Below are 16,097 nucleotides of genomic sequence, written 5' to 3'. Positions count from 1 at the left end.
ACAAAGACACATTGTACCTACTAATTTGGCTGTGGCTGGCCATCTTGGAGAGGAGTTTTGCTGTCACCTCACACCTTGAAGGTCATGTGTTATTACAGTCCATTGTTGTGTTCCCTCCACCACAAGTGAAATGATTTCCCAGAGGCCAATTGCCTATAATTTCACTTAAAATGGAGAAAGGCACAAAAAGACTTGAAAGATATGGGAAAGTTCTTTATGAGGCAAATTCAAGCCATTATTGTCTTTATATACCTCTAGTCCACCGACTTAATATCCACACTGGTTATAAAAGCTGCACAGTGCACCTTTAAAACAGTGTATGATAATAATAAATGAAGTTTAATAGATGAGAAACAAAAATTCTTGTAACTGAATTGAAGATTCATCAGTAACATCATATACAAAACTCCCAGCTTACATAAGAAAAAAAGCAAGTTTTACAGCAACCATGAGACTGACTGTTTGATTTTCAGCACCTGCACACGCTGAAGTGTCCTTGAGCAGGAAATAAAACCTCTTTGTGATGTTCCAGGAGGCTGATAGCAGGCTGATACGTAGAAGAAGCAAATGAAATAAAGTAGTTGAGATCACTGGATTATGTTTTAGAAAAGAGCGACTGTATGTCAGGATCCTGAGTCTCTCGACCCAGCGTTTTGAGTTCCTTGTGTCTTTTATATTATATTTGATGTTTAAGGTTCTCTTTGTATCTTAGTTTATTTCATAGTGTCCAGTGTTCTAGTTTAGGTTTCCTGTATTCTGTTTAGTTCTCTGTGTATTTAGTCATTTCCTCTCGTATAGTTGACCTCTGTGTCTCCCTCTGTGTGTTTGTGTTTATATTGTGGTGTTAGTTCTGGTGCCGTGATCCCACTCCTTGTGTTCTGTGTTTCCTCATCCCGTCATGTGCTCCTCCATGTTCTCTTTCTCCCTCCAGGCTGTCTCTGTGTACTTCCTGTTTTACTTTGAAGGTCTGTGTCTCGTGTTAGTGTATTCTGCTTTGCTTCCTTGTCTCGTCAGTTCTGATTTCTCCCAGCTGTGTTTCCCTCCTGTTTCCCGTTCCCTGATTGCACCTGTGAATATATAGCATATATAGATGCTGTTTGCTGGTTCGTCTGTGATATCTTCCCTGAGTCTCCCTGTGTTTCCTCTGTGGTCCTTCCTGTGTTCCTTTGCATGCCACTCTGTGAGTTTTGGTTTCATGCATTTTGGTTTTCCCAGTTTAGTTATTTCTTAGTTCCTATCCTTGCGATCTGCACCTTAAATAAACTCACTCCTCATACCAACCTCTGCCTGCACTTGGGTCCTCACTTTACCTCCGCACGGCCTGCCTCGCCAGCCGTGACTCTATACCAGTTTGTTATACAAATATTCTTTTATCAAGTCTTTTGAGTTTCACAATAATGTAACATATATAAACATAATATATCCAAGCATATTATTAAGAATAAGCCAAACGGTGTTAACCATCCAGACCTTATTATAGGCACAGTTAACTTTTTACATCTCATCTCCTGTCCTACTTTTTTAGTCATACAGTACGTAACTCTATACGAGCCCTGTTATACTTTTACTGCTTTACATAACTTTTGTGCTAATCATAATTACAGCGAGCACTCCGAGAGTCGGATTTCAGTCTGTAAGTGTGAAAGGCTTTTTAGGAAATTGTTTTTCATATTTCAAATGGCATTAGGAAGCGATGTGATGAGTCAGACTCTCATACCCACGATAAACAGTCGGGATTCCAAAGTGTGCAAATTAATGCGATTAAAACATAACTCTCAGTTATGTTCAGTTCGTGTCGTCAAGTAACGCCATTCTCAAAGAGACAAGAGGGAAAATGGTGTGACAGATGATTCTAATTTTATGAAATACATCCAGTAATTCAATGAAGGATGCATTTGGTGAATAACATCCCGACGTACATAATGAAGATGATAGAAGAGCACTCGCTCCTTTCTCTTGAAATCACTGGGCATAGACTGTGGTTGTGTAATTACTGTGTTCTGAAATCATTAATTAATAGAAAGTTTGGCATGCACATAGTTCTGTGATTTAATCTATTAAGCCCTGGATTTCAGAGTTAAATCGCTGTGCTGTGAAACCACTTTAAAATTTAATTTGTCCTTACACAAGCTGTTGTTAGCGTTTACGTCTCCCCTTCTCGCTTACTTTGTCTGTCTCTCTTTGGTTTGGGTTTAATGAAGATTTTGAGGCTGGAGCTGATGAGGAGTCTATTTCGCTGGACTTGATTCAGCTGTTTCTCCATCTGGCGTTTGAGCACCTGGGGTAAGCTTTCCGCTGCTTTTTTTCCCGATACCAGTTTTTATACGCTTTATATTTCTTATTGCTCCCTCTGTTTTTCTTTTCATGTTGTTCCTATGCACTCTCTGGTAGTTCTTAGCCTTATTGTGTGTGTTTTAACCATGATATTAATATAATGAGAAAGCATGACTTATTTATAGAAAATAGCATGAGCTCTCCAGGGAACATCAGTAGCTATTTATGAAAGGATTCAGCAAAGCGTAAACTGGATCTTAATGCATTTACATTACATTTTCTCTTCTAAAATTAGTCTAAAGGCTATTCAAGTTCAATTTTCGATTTGTCCCAACATGAATCTAAGCACTGAGCTCTGAAAACTTGCTTTGCATACTGAGCAGCCTGGGAAGTCAGATTTGTTAACACAGGATAGCACAGGGCTCCTCGGCTCTAATGAACACTACAGATGTGTCAAGCGGGGGAGGAGGGGCATGCCAAGGGTGGTGTAAACATCAGCCAATTACCTGCCTGGATGACAATTCTGTACTCCTGCTTAGTGCACGTGAAGAGGCCAGCGCATCTGTTGTGTGACGCCAGGAGCAGTGTACCACGAGCACTGGTAACAACCACAGATCTGCCATTAGGTACGCTGCACATAAGCCTGCATTCTGTCATTGTTACTGGTATAGTTCTGTTGGTGTGAAGAGTAGTGACGAGCCAAACATGGAGAAGAAGACAAAGAGAAAAACAGGGCGGGTCCTGATCAGGCAAGATTGGCCAATATGAAGGGCGGCCCAGCTGTAGATACCATTGAGCTTGGTTTTGTTCTGGTTTGTAAAACTTATATAAGGTGCCTCTTGATTCCACTTTTTGAACCACATCTTGAATGTGTCATCCTCCTAATATGTCAAATTTTTGCAAGCTGGTGTCACATGCCTTAATGACATGCAAATACATACACCGTTTTTCACATTTAGCAGAACCTTTTGCTTGGAAAATCTATGCAATTTTTCCATTCAAAGGTTTGATTTATTAGTTCACTTGCCAAATAAAAAGAAGATCATCTTTAAAAATTAATGCATCCAAATGAAAAATGGCTTAAATAGTTAATAAATTTAGGTTTTAACATTTGATGCTCTTTCAGGGTATGTGATTATGCTCAGATAAAGTTGCAAGACAACTGAAATCAACTCAGTCCTGTATACAATCTGAAAAAATGGAACAGTTATATGCATAGCACCTGGTATTCCTTTTTTCTTCTTTATTCTCCTCTCTAAATGATTTCCTTATACATGCACATAAATGCAGAAATGTTCATATGCAATTCTTTTGCACAATTTTTCTTGTTTTCCTGGCTGCCTGCATGCAGTTATCTAGTTGTATTTCATTTAAAGTGCCTGAAAGGCAGCATAGCTTTCATTTCGTGTGGTCAGACAGTAATGCATGGTGACGGGTCTTGACTGAGGGGAGTTCATTATACCGCAGTATAAAATATAAGAAATCAATGTTAGTGATGCTTGGATTCCCACCAAAGAGTAATACAATGCTGCAGCAGTCCTCTCGCTTTCATGTTCACAGTGCAGTGCGTTTAAAAAATGGAAAATGTGACACTTGGTACAGGTAAATTTAAGTAATATCGCTGAGAAATGCTCCTTGAGAAAATTACAGTGTGCTTATCAGCGTGGAAGGGATGTTTGCTGAGATTCATCTGTTTGAATTCAGTGAGCTATTATTGCAGCAAATGTGGTATTTTGTCCTGCAAGGGAAAGTGGAGCTAGTGAGTGTGCTATTGAGAGATATCCTATGTGACAGCCAAAATATCACTGACAGAAGGAACATGCCTCTCTGGAGTCCATAATCATTTCTCACTGTAATATGTGGTGATTCTGATATTATGTAAGCCTGCTTTGTGCTCCTAGGCTGAACAAGGGCACCACTGCCTCAAGGGTGTCCATACTTTATGATGCAGAAAGCCCAAATCTCATTACCTTTGAGTGCTGTAATACTGAGACATAAGTTGACACAGTCTCTGCTGTGTGTGAAGCCAAACACACCCAGAACCTAAGAGGCCTGACTTTATTCTGCTGGGACAAAACCCAGTGCCCAGCCAAGATTCCCAAGGGTTTAAATTAGTTACACCCCTGGCCTCTGAAACTCTTTCTTTTTTACTGCATAGGGTAACACTGCATCTCTAGTGGCAGGTCTGACTTAAAGCCCAACCCACATACTGTACTAAGACATGAGCTATCTTTGAAAATAACCTTGAGAAAGTAGGGCTGAAGGGGAGGGTTTTGGTACACTTGATTTGTCTCCTCTATAATAAGACTACATGATTTGGCCTCTCCAGAGGGCCCATCAGAGCTTTTGAAGCTGAATGCAGCCTCCTAAAAGTGTTAGGGGGCAACAGCGCTTTAAAGGCTTGGCTTAATATTGCACACTTATGAAAATGTGTGGGTGACAAGCAATGTTATTAAACTGAGAAATATTTGTATTTTTAAAATGATTCAACAGGATCCAGTCACAGTAAGCAGTATGCTCGCTCTTCATAAGGAGGACTATTTTAGAGAGAAGCTTTGCAGGGGACTTTTTGTATAAATGGAAGTGATGGAACATTCAAACCTCCTCATGAAGCCAAATAACTTTTCAGAGATTTTGTTTCTGTGTTAGATAGTTTATTACTCTTCATATGGTGCGCACATGCCTGTTTATAAACTGCCCATACTACTGTATGAATACTAATCCCCCCCCACCACTCTATCACCCCACTCTACACATGCTTCCTTCTGTCTATCAGAGCTGCCCCGTGGCCAGCACCGCTGTCAGTTCTGTGACGCTTGCCATGAAATATTCACTATACCATGAGTCAGGTTCTGACTGCAGGGAGAACTCTGCTTACTATCCTGTTCCCACATCAGACCTGGCTAAGAGAAGTCACTGTTCACTTTGATCCTTTGCAAGGCCTCCAGACTACAAGCTGTCTCTTCCCATGCTAAGCTATTTCCATATACATCGCTTCTTTTCTGTGATGCTGTGAAGGCATCATACTTATATCTTACTTCAGCAGTGACTTGTGGCTGTGTTGGAACATTCCTGGATATTGTAGGGTGTTGTAAAGCAGTAAGAAGCTTTGCTGTCATGAAAGCAACTATATTAGCCCTTATGCCTTATTTATGTCCAGCCCATCTTCTTGTTGCTGAGAACATTTGCTAAAGAGGCGCCTAAGGAGCCGCTCATGATTAGTGGCAGAGTATGTACAGTATGTGAGAGGCGTGATGTTGGTTCAGGGTCTCAGTGGTAAAGAGACCATAAATTACCAGATACAAAGAACATCATCCCCCTCAGCAGCAGTGATTAATCTCACTTTAGGCTTTTAACTCTGGAGCTGGGTAGCAGCATGTTCTTAAGTCGGGCGGCATTTGCTTGGCCATTTATTCATTAGAGGGCCCCAAAGAATACCCCAAAACGCCTCAATTGCTGTTGTTGAAAAAGCGGCTCTTATGTTTTGCCCCTCATTAAATCCAGTGCCACATGGTATTTAAGTTGCGTCATGCATTTGAAATTGCATTTGGCTTTTTATAACTTACTTTAAATAGTAGAACAGTACTGTACATGAATGCTGCCATGTTGCTGGTGAATCGTGCACACAGCTAGGTCCAAATATACTTGGACACTGACACAATTTTTAATATTTTAGCTCTGCTCCCAAATATATTAAGGTTAAAGTTATACAGTGATATATATATGGTCTTAAAGGGCAGACTTTAAACTTTAATTCAATGGGTTGAACAAAAACATTTTCTTAATCACTCAGGGAGTTGCAGCCAGTCCAATATTTTCAGGGGCTCAAATGTAATGTACACACAATTCACTCACTCCAATAGCTATTTCATAGACAGGTGTGCTCTTCATTTGTTCCTTCTTCATAAATGATGGTTGTGAAAGGTCTGGGGATGATTCAAAGTGTGCCAATTTGGTAGAGAAAAGGTCAAAGCCTGCAAAAAAAGAACCCACACACACACAAAAAAAATGATTAGAGAAATAGCAGGAACAGTTAAAGTGTCCAAATGTGCAGTTTTGTGCATTATGAGGAAAAGAAGAAAGATTTGGCATCATAAAAATGCCTGGGGCCTACAAAGAGTGCACAGAATGTACACACCTGCACGCAGTGTTCAATTTATAGATGTGCACACATGAATGAGCCTTATATCCTGCCCTCTACACTTTAGAAATTGTTGATTTTTGAGGCTGGTGATGAATGGTTCTTCAGTTGCAATGTTGTGTAGTGATCGCCATCATAAACTTTCAACTTTTGCATAACAAAGTGGTGTAAGCCTCTTTCAAGCGCTATTTTGTGCATAAGCTACATTTACAAGTAAAACTGTTGGGCACCTATGAATGACAGCAATGGTGGATGATCACAGAATCCTTTCCATAGTATAGCAAAACAAACAAAGCTTCAGGACATCCAGCTGAATGAAGAAGACGGCATAGCAAGGCAACATTTTCAAAGTTTACCATACAGAGAAAACTTGATGAGAGCAAAAAGAGAAAAAAACCAACCAAACAAACAAACCAAAACCAGACCACGAGGTGTAAACACTTCACCAGTATGCAGAACAGAGAGGATGGATTAGATTCTGCCAGGAAAGCATCTAAGAAACCAAAAAGCAAGACTGTCTCTGAAACATCGTTCTTTGAACAGGTGAAACAAAGTTTCACGGCGGGAAGATAAAAGCATGAGGAGGCTGAAAGCCTTTGAAACATAATTTACTTTTATAATTAAGATTTCATTGTTCCTATTTTGAAGAAGGAAAACAATCAAACACACAAAGACAGACACATGGAGACGTGAAAAACATCGTTATCATCATTGTCTGTGTGCATCAGTATCAGTGTCAGACTTTCATATTGTGATACTTTTCATTATGTCCAAATCATGTATTACAGCCACCTGAAAAACAAAAACAAAATGTGGATTTTATCCTGTTGTTGTTATTGTGTCAGTGTTGTTATCACTTCATATGGCTTGCTTATTCTATTATTCTCCCCACCTGCTCAATTCACCTAAGTTTTCAGTGTGTTGTGCTCTAAAAACAGTGCAGGCACAAAGTCCTGCAAGGACAAAACAGGAGCACCCGGAGGCTTCACAGACAGTATATTTTTTTTCCAAGATAGTGGGCTAATGACTACGTTAGGATTAGATCCAGGCAACCTTAGTGTCTTTACAAAAAGTCCTCTACCTTGTCAGCTCCCATTTGTGAACTGGTAAAGGCCGGCAAACTGATCAATAGAATTTTCTCACTGTGTTTCTGTGAGCAGCTGTGTGAGTAGGTATACTTTCTTGCTAATCCTTTGCTCTGTTGTGATATGTCCTAATGTCATGAAATAAAAATTGATTCTGATTTTCATTCTAAGCCCTCATGAAGAAGAAAAGCTTTTATTTTTTTGCTTTGAAAGTCAACTTTTAAAGAACACTGTAGCCTTACTTTTTTATTATCCTCTGGTCTACTCCCAAAAAGTGGCTGATATTGACTTGTAGAAGAAGAATGTCAATGAAGATGAAAAGAAGGAGCTTTGCATGCTTGCGACATGCAAAAAGACACTCTAGCCATGAGAGCAGAGGGTGGTTATTGAACCTGGCACTTTCATCACAAGAGAATTGAGATGTTAGTGCATGCTGTTAACAGACACTCCTAATCAATGATGGACAAACACCAGCAATTCCCAGCAGGGGCTTTGACCAAGCAAAGACATCTTGTGATGTCCCTCTGAACAGAAACAAAAGACACCGCTAACATTTTGAAGCACATCGTCCTTTCAAAACACAGTTTAAAATCGTTCCCCACACCGAGAATACAATTAAAACTCTAGAGGGATGGTTAATTTGACTTGATTTTTAAACCATTCCCAAACTTGTTTGAATTCTTTAATAGCACATAATTATATAAGTGTCCTTATATTTGAATGGCCCTAATGAATGTAATTTGGAGCAGTTCTCCTGGCATCAAGAGCCTGCACTGTTGTTCTTTCAACACCTGCTACCCTCGGGAGAAATGGGAAGCCCTTTCCAAAAACGCTCTACTAATAGAACCAATTAACTAGTTTGACAAGATTTTATAGCAATCACCAGTAAATGGTGATTGGGTAGCACTTAAAGTCAATCAAAGAGACAGGGAGTTGGAAGTTAAAAAAACCCATTAAATGTTAGCCTTTAGATGGACTGACGGTCTGCTACAGAGTAGATCAGAGAAAAATGTAATTTTGCCCAGTGGAATACAGTTTTATATAAAGATGGATATTTTTTTCTTCTGTTTTATCTTCTTTTTCACTATCTACTTTTTAATCTATGTAGTAAAAGCATACAGTACTGTGCAAAAGTCTTGAGCCACCCTGCATTTCTTTACATGGGAAAAATGGGAACGCTGTGTTTTAATGACATTGAGTATACATTTATGTCCACCACATAAGGCAAAAAAGAGTTTTTAAAATTCGGAGAAACTTGAATGTGAATATTTGATACTCACTTTTATTCTTAAACACAGCATGAACTCTCTTAGACAAGCTTTCTTGTAATTCTTGAAAGTAGTCTTTAGAAATAGTTCTTCAGGCTTTATGAAGGACATCGGAAGCTCTTCTTTGGATGTTTACTGCCTTTTGTTCTGTTCTTGTAGAGATTATCCCACACTGCTTCAACAATGTTGAGGTCCGGGCTCTGGGGAGGCCAATCCATGACTGTCCCATTGTGGGGGGGTTTTCTATCCAGGTATGCTTTTACTGCTTTGGCAGTGTGTTTGGGACCATCGTCATGCTGAAAATGAAGCGGCTGCTAATCAGGTGGTTTCCAAATAGTATTGCATGGTGCATCAAAATGTGCCCCTCGCCTTTTTTATTTCAGCCAACTGAAATGCAGGTACAACTCCGCACTCCTGGTCTCCTCTGCACATGTTGAGAATGATTTAAATGAAAACTTCAAAATTTGGATTCATTACTTGACTTTGTTTTGTTTTTTTTTCATAGACATTACTATCAGATACTGTTCGTGTGCTTCAGGACAAGTTTTTCAGGACACATTGCATACTATTCTGAGATATATAAGTTTTTGACTAACAGCTCTTTGGGAATCACTTTGTTGGAGCAAAACTACTGTTTGGGAACAGATTTTTAGTTTAGTTTAGTTTTTGCAACAGGATGCTGGTGTCAAAGTGCCTAAAGATACAATTTAAAATTGATCATTACCAACCAAAAATATCAGGCCTGACAGATGTGGACAGCAGTAAAAAAAACAATCTCCTGTCTATAATTTCTTATTTTATTTTATTTCTCTTTAAAACCTTCCCTTTGAGCTCAACGTGCTCTAACTTTAAATGTTATCTATAGCTTTTTTTAAAACAATTTTTTGCTTTATTATATTGAATTTGCATTTTATGTAATCTGTAAAATAGGAGAACAAAGTTCCCTCAGAGAAGCTGCTGAATTAAAGCAAAGACATGCATGGGAACAAAAGACGTGCTCAAAAATCCCTCAGAACTCCAAAGCATGACAAAAAATAGCATCTACTGATACGCTATGAAGGTAAGTGACTTTTATGCTTAAGCACAGCATGATGAAATTAAAGCAGAATAGATTAAAGCGACAGAATAAATACATTTTGACATAGATAATGCCAATTCATTCCTACAAAATCAGAACGTTTACTCTCTTTTTGCCCCTCTTACAGCTAAAGGTAACAAATGCTCCCTGTAAACATTCTCAGAATGTTATTTGAAAAAACTTGAACAATATATGTTTCTTTCTTTTAACTAGTATGTATGAATATAACAGTTGCAGTGATCAAGGTCAGCACTCATCCCCTAGACCTGACTTTTCTTGTCGGTATTCCAAGCACCTCAGAAGATGCTGGCAGCACTTTTTACTTGGTAGATACCTCCCCGACCCAGTAGGGCACATGGATGAGACGCACACTGAATAGTCGATTCTTCCAGCCTATGGTCAGCATTCCACATGCGTCCCTTGGAGCTAAAAGCTCTTCCTCTGCTCTCCTTTTAAGCCCACTGACAGGAAGGATGTGATATTGCACCTGGCCTCTTTCAGGGCTCCCTCCCCCCTCGCCTCTGCTTGTCATGGAACTGTTCCACCACTCTACACTAATTGTTCATTCCTTCTCTCCTACTTATTCCGCTCTGACACCTCCTCCCTGTAGAGCTCCACTGCTCACGCCTTATGAAAAGAGGACAACTCGTTATTCAAACTGTTAAATAGTTCATAGGCAAAACAGCTCAGCACACTACGACGCAGAAAAATAAACCTGCTATAAATCAAATTTGATCTGGGCAGTGGTTCAGTGCAGCAGTCCTTTCTGATACCTGAGTGATGAGCATAAGATTTCTCAATAAGTCAGTGTTGTTTAATGAAGCCCAATCAGCGGGAAAAACCTGGAAAATATCTTAATCAAACATCATCTTCTTACATAATGACTCCCTGTGGGACTTCCAGGTCCTGGCCTGATGCACCTGATGGGTCTAGCTCCAAATCTGCCTTTTCTAATGAGGAAGGGCGTGACTCAAATGTGAACCGCTAATTTGTGCTCATTAAACTGCACTAAATCAGACAAAAATAACACGCAAAGTACGCTTTGTTTAGTTTTTAGCTAAACATTTGAATGGCAGTTTAAACTCGTGTGTTAAGCTACTGAAGCCAAATGAACAAAAAGAGCTAAATCCTGTTAAAACTGTTGAACAAGCAAACATGTGAGACAGTTATCCATATACTCTAAATACTTAAAACAAATGACTTAAAATTGTTCAGGTGCCTTTTAAGACTAGTTTTCAGCACCATTACACCACCTTTGTAGTAATGCAAGTGGATAATTCTGTTTTTTAGGTCACGGTGAAGTCAGTACTAATGTAATTTGTCACCTTTAAGTGTTTGCTTCACTTTAACCAGATGCTGGGACAGTATTTAACATTCATTAAGCAATAGCAAAGTAGCAATGTTATAATTATTTCTAGATCTTTGTATTAAATGTCTGTGATCCTCCTGCCACATACGAGAGTGATTAGGGATTTATTAAAACATGTTCTGTCAGTGCTCAGCCTGTGTACATACGTGCAGTGGATCAATGCTGATTCTCCACCAGCATGGAGCCTGGCCTTGTCATGTGGAGGTTGGGGGGGTGGGGGGGGGCTGCAGGGAAGGAGCGGGCAGATTAAAGCGGCTTTGTCTGCGCGTAAGTGGATTATCAGCAGGTAGAGTGCTCCCTGTGTTTCTCCAGCAATTGTGTTAGTGCACTTCCTCCCTGGCCACAGAGAAGACCATCTGCCATTTAGCTCTGATGGATGGTCCCGAGCAAACGTCAGTCTCCTCCACGCAGAACACCTGCTGAATCCTGATCAGACATTTGGCTCATATTAGTAAAGCCTATCGCTTTGTCACGATAGCATTCGCGTCTTGCTGCTGAGGTTCAAACAGCAACAACTGCAAACAGACACGCGCGCACACACACACACTCTTAAACCTGTAAAACAAGGTAAACAGATTCAGGTGCTTAATCCACGTGGCACTGTTCCAACTCATACTCCACCAGGCAAACATATAAACAAATCTCATTATGGACGGCATAATATCCATTGTTTGTTATATCAGTGAACAGACTGTAATATTTTGACTGGCATCAAATGGACGAGGCTGTGCCAATTTCTAATAGGATTGTGTGTTTTGAAGCAGAAGCTCACCCAGTGACAAAGTACAGTATGTCTACTTCTTCACATGAAAGAGAGAGAGAGAGAGAGAAAGCAGACCTAAAACAAAAATCAAAAGGGGAGAAGGAGAATAAATATCAACTCCCATATATTAAGAGAACCCTTACTGTAACATTAAAATATCAGATTATACAAGGGATATCAAAGAAATACATTTAGCCCACAGATCTGACCAGCAGATCATTCAGATAGTCAGCAGAAAACTCAAAAGAGGAAAAAATAATGGCCTTTCATGTGACATGCTAAAAGACATGAATGAAAAAAATCCTTACATATTTTTAGAAGAGAGAAAACATTTCAAAGTTGAACTCTTTGATGGCAAAAAACTATCTCAGGTTGTCAAGTGACCGTCAACAGCTGCAAAATAGAAAAAAATTTACAAATGGAAATCTTTTTACCACCCAAACTTTGATGGTACACATTGTGATACAGTAGTACATACCACTTGACAGCTTATTTATCATATGAATATGTAAAATACACACACACACACACGAGCATACATACCTCACACACTTTGCTTTTGCAGGTTTACTTGAGACTGCATGAATCAGTAAATCCCACCAATAGTGGTACAATTCTTCTATAAAAAAGCCTGGTTTTCTGCTCTCTAGCCCTGTATTGAGGTCCTGTCATCCAGATACATGTCTGTTAGTAGATAAGAGCGAAAGCTCAAAGGTGCTACGATAATGTTTTCTACAACTGTCACATTGATTAGCGTCTTTCAGATTATCCAATATATAATACATTTCCAATTTTCACCTTAAAGGTTTTTTTTCCATATCAAAAATCCTCAAATCCTATTTCCCATTAAGACCTGGATACTCAGCAGGAACTATATATGTGGTGACTCAGTGTCAGTCACCGAACAAAAACAGGTTTTGTTGCAGTTTGAGGGCTATTGAACCTTTCAGTGTGACGAGCATTGCTCTCAGCCAGATCCGAACCCCTGATAGCCACCAGAAGGTACAGAGAAGAAAGAACGGGTCTTCTCCTGACAACCTCCTTTTACCACGTGTCACTTTATCATCATCAAGCCTGACAAGGAATAAATGGGAACACACCAAATGCGGGGGAAACAGAAGCCGTGTCCTCGGTGACACGCGTGTTATTGGCTGACCGTCTTGTTTTGCTATCAGTCAATAGTTTTATGCATGTGCATTTTAAGATTGTGGACTTTGGATGTGATATTGAGATGGTGCTGCCTAGTCAAAAATGATATTCCATTATGTTGATGTGATTTAATGAGTAATTTCACTTTTCAGACGTGGACATGGATTTCATGGGCAAAAACTTACATCCTTATTATGAAAGTCACCTTGAACTGCTTGCAAATAAAGTTAATAAATCGGAAGAAATACACGTCTATGACACTAGATGTTTCAAAATAACATATTATTGTTATGTCTCCAATTCCTCACAAAGAATAGTATGAAATAATGTGACTAACGGGAAAAACAGAGCTTGGCAGGTAGCAGTGTGGCTGGTTAACGAGACGTACATTTAGCAAATCAAGTGTGATATTCACTCATTTTTGCCCATTAGGCACCGTTAGAGTAATCAGGTATGGGTATTTTTCCTGCCCTCCGGCTTCATTGGGTTGTAATGAGCATCATTACAGCTTATTGCAACAGAATAAGGCAAAAGAAAAAGTATTTCAAAGAAAAAAAAAGACTTTAAAGAAATCTACCTGGCTTTTTCAGCAACGTGCTAACTTACTCGAGCCTTTCTATGAGGAATTAGAGGTATTCATGTTTCTCAAAACCATTCAGAAATAGTGCTGAACAATTACCATCTAGTCTTTTTTTAACAAATGCATAAAAGGAGAAGTATAAAAATGTACACCTTTACTGCTTTTACAATTGCTGGCTAGCTATATTAGCACTAATGCTGTTCAAAGTAAATAGACAGAAGCATCAGCTGTCTTTAACTTCAACATCATTAAACTGGAATTTCACCAAATTTATTCCGAGACGTTCTTTAGCAGATTTGCATCATTAAACAGAGATTTATAGAAAAAAATTAATAAATATCTGTTTTGTTTTCATGTTAAGCTAATTAACCCAGCAGTTTAACTATGGTCTTACAACTGTCTACATTTTTCGCTCTTCGCACATGTGTAAATGCACACTTCTTTCTGTCTACTGCAGATACAAATTGTATAACTATGTAAACTATGTACACGGCCTAGACTCTGCATATCGTATATTTCCACTATATTTGGTTGGAGACTTAGAAGGCTGGGTGATCTCCAAGCAGACCTGCTTTAAGATTTAGTCACGACAACCATCATGATGTGAATATTAATTTATTAAACATATTTTCATCTGGAGGCAAATTCATAAGAAACCTCAAACCAGAAGGTGAATGTAGCGATTCCTTACAGCACTCTGGCTTCCAGCCATTCCTGTAGCTTTCTAAACCTGGTCACCCACACTCACAATAATAATTTTGTCTCCTTCTATTCATTTCCAAATGTTGTTTATTTGACCAGCCTGTGAGGGAAATGTGTTTTATTCAGTCCAGCTAAACAAATAAGTCTGTTATCCACGGGAACCGAAATATCCACTCATGGATTTTAGCTTTCTTAGCAACAGCATGTAGATAAGAGGACATTAAGTAAGATCATGAAAATGTCCTTTGTTTTTGTAGCTAAAATGATACAGAACAGTGTTTCAGTGTCTTTCTGATCAGACAGTCTGGGTCCTACTGACCATTTGTGTACTCTGCACATCTATGGTACCATCCCAGAATGCAAAGCATACCTGGGTGCAGAAAGGCAGGAAAGGCATTTAGCTCAAACTTGCAGCATACACCTGCTAGTTGGGTCAGATGATGTTTGGAGACAAGGTTCAGCAGAAACCCCAGACCAGAAGGTGAATGTGCAGATTCCTTATAGCACTGTGGATCTCAGTAAACCTGGCAACCCACACGCACAATAATAAACTCTTTAACTGAATTTTTATTTCAGTCTTGTCATGCTTATCTGGTGCAGCAAAGTGATTGTAACTCCGTGCAATCAATCCTGTAGTGGAAGTCTCCTGTCTCACACATTTGATATAAAATCTATACCTGTGTGCCACGTTATGTCTGCCATTCAGTCATAACCTTATATCTTCACTACAGCCCTCCATTCAGCTCTCACTGCCTCAGGCATTTATATTTTCAAATACAAAAGTAAGTTAAATTTATTTATAAAACACAGCATTCACCAACCAAAGTGCTGCACCGACTGTGTCACACAAACACAAGCATTTAATTGCATTAAAAAGTAACGCGTGCACATTTAGAATACAGAGTCGAAATTGGCCTGTTTGGTCTTTCGCCACCTGCTGTGCTTTCCACTGCCCTTCCCATGAGGACTGTGGCACTCATGAACTGACGTACACACCCACTGCCGTAATGACAGACAGTTGGAACTGGCTACACTGTATTCCGGTAATGTGTTGAACTGAAAAGCGCAATTTTACTTTGTTGCCCCCATAATTTCAAGTCATCCCAGAGAATCAGTGAACCTTTTGAAGTCAGTATTTAATCTCTGAATGCTTGCTTAACCACAAGAGTTCATGCTGAATGGTGAGAGTCACACCCAGCCAGAATGTAAAACCAAAGGGTTCTGGGTCTCAACCCTCCCCCCTTTCCTCTTTCTCCCCTTCCATCCCTATTTGACCCAGTGCTGCTTTCATCTTCTTCCTCCCAGTACAAAGTGAATGCTGTGCTGCTGCTGGGATCCAGCCAGCCAAGGAAGGACTCTACCACGCAGACACTACAACCCCCCTCCGCCCGCTCGCCTCATCTCTGTCTTGCTCTTCTTCCTCTCTCTGTCTCTCTTTCCCCAAGCTCATAAATGCTCAGGCTTCCATTTTACAGAAAATACATTTTGCTGTAACTGCTGTGCTGTTCGTTTTCTGGGCTGCAGGATTACAGGTTATATCCAGGCCTTCAGATATACACTGGCAGACCAGTGTCCCACTGACCCTCCAAAGCCTGCAATTTAGCACAGTTATTTATGGAGCGAGGAGAACACATCCTTCCCTCCTGCCCCTCTCTGCTTTCATGATGCTGGACAGCCGCAGAGGCGTT

General features: G+C 39.7%; 1 long non-coding RNA gene across 1 annotated transcript in view; it reads left to right on the top strand.

Annotated features, from left to right (window-relative positions):
• Positions 1-1,112: 1,112 nt before the first annotated feature.
• The window catches only part of LOC120443241, a 55,023-nt gene continuing 40,038 nt past the window's right edge, over positions 1,113-16,097 (top strand). The window contains exons 1-3 of the long non-coding RNA XR_005615267.1: positions 1,113-1,180; positions 2,202-2,283; positions 2,814-2,900. This is a non-coding gene — a long non-coding RNA (uncharacterized LOC120443241). The remainder of the gene's footprint in view (positions 1,181-2,201; positions 2,284-2,813; positions 2,901-16,097) is intronic.

Source organism: Oreochromis aureus, linkage group 13, assembly GCF_013358895.1.
Source record: "Oreochromis aureus strain Israel breed Guangdong linkage group 13, ZZ_aureus, whole genome shotgun sequence".
NCBI lineage: Eukaryota > Metazoa > Chordata > Actinopteri > Cichliformes > Cichlidae > Oreochromis > Oreochromis aureus.
Note: the sequence above shows the minus strand (reverse complement) of the source record. Positions and strands in the feature narration are given on the sequence as shown.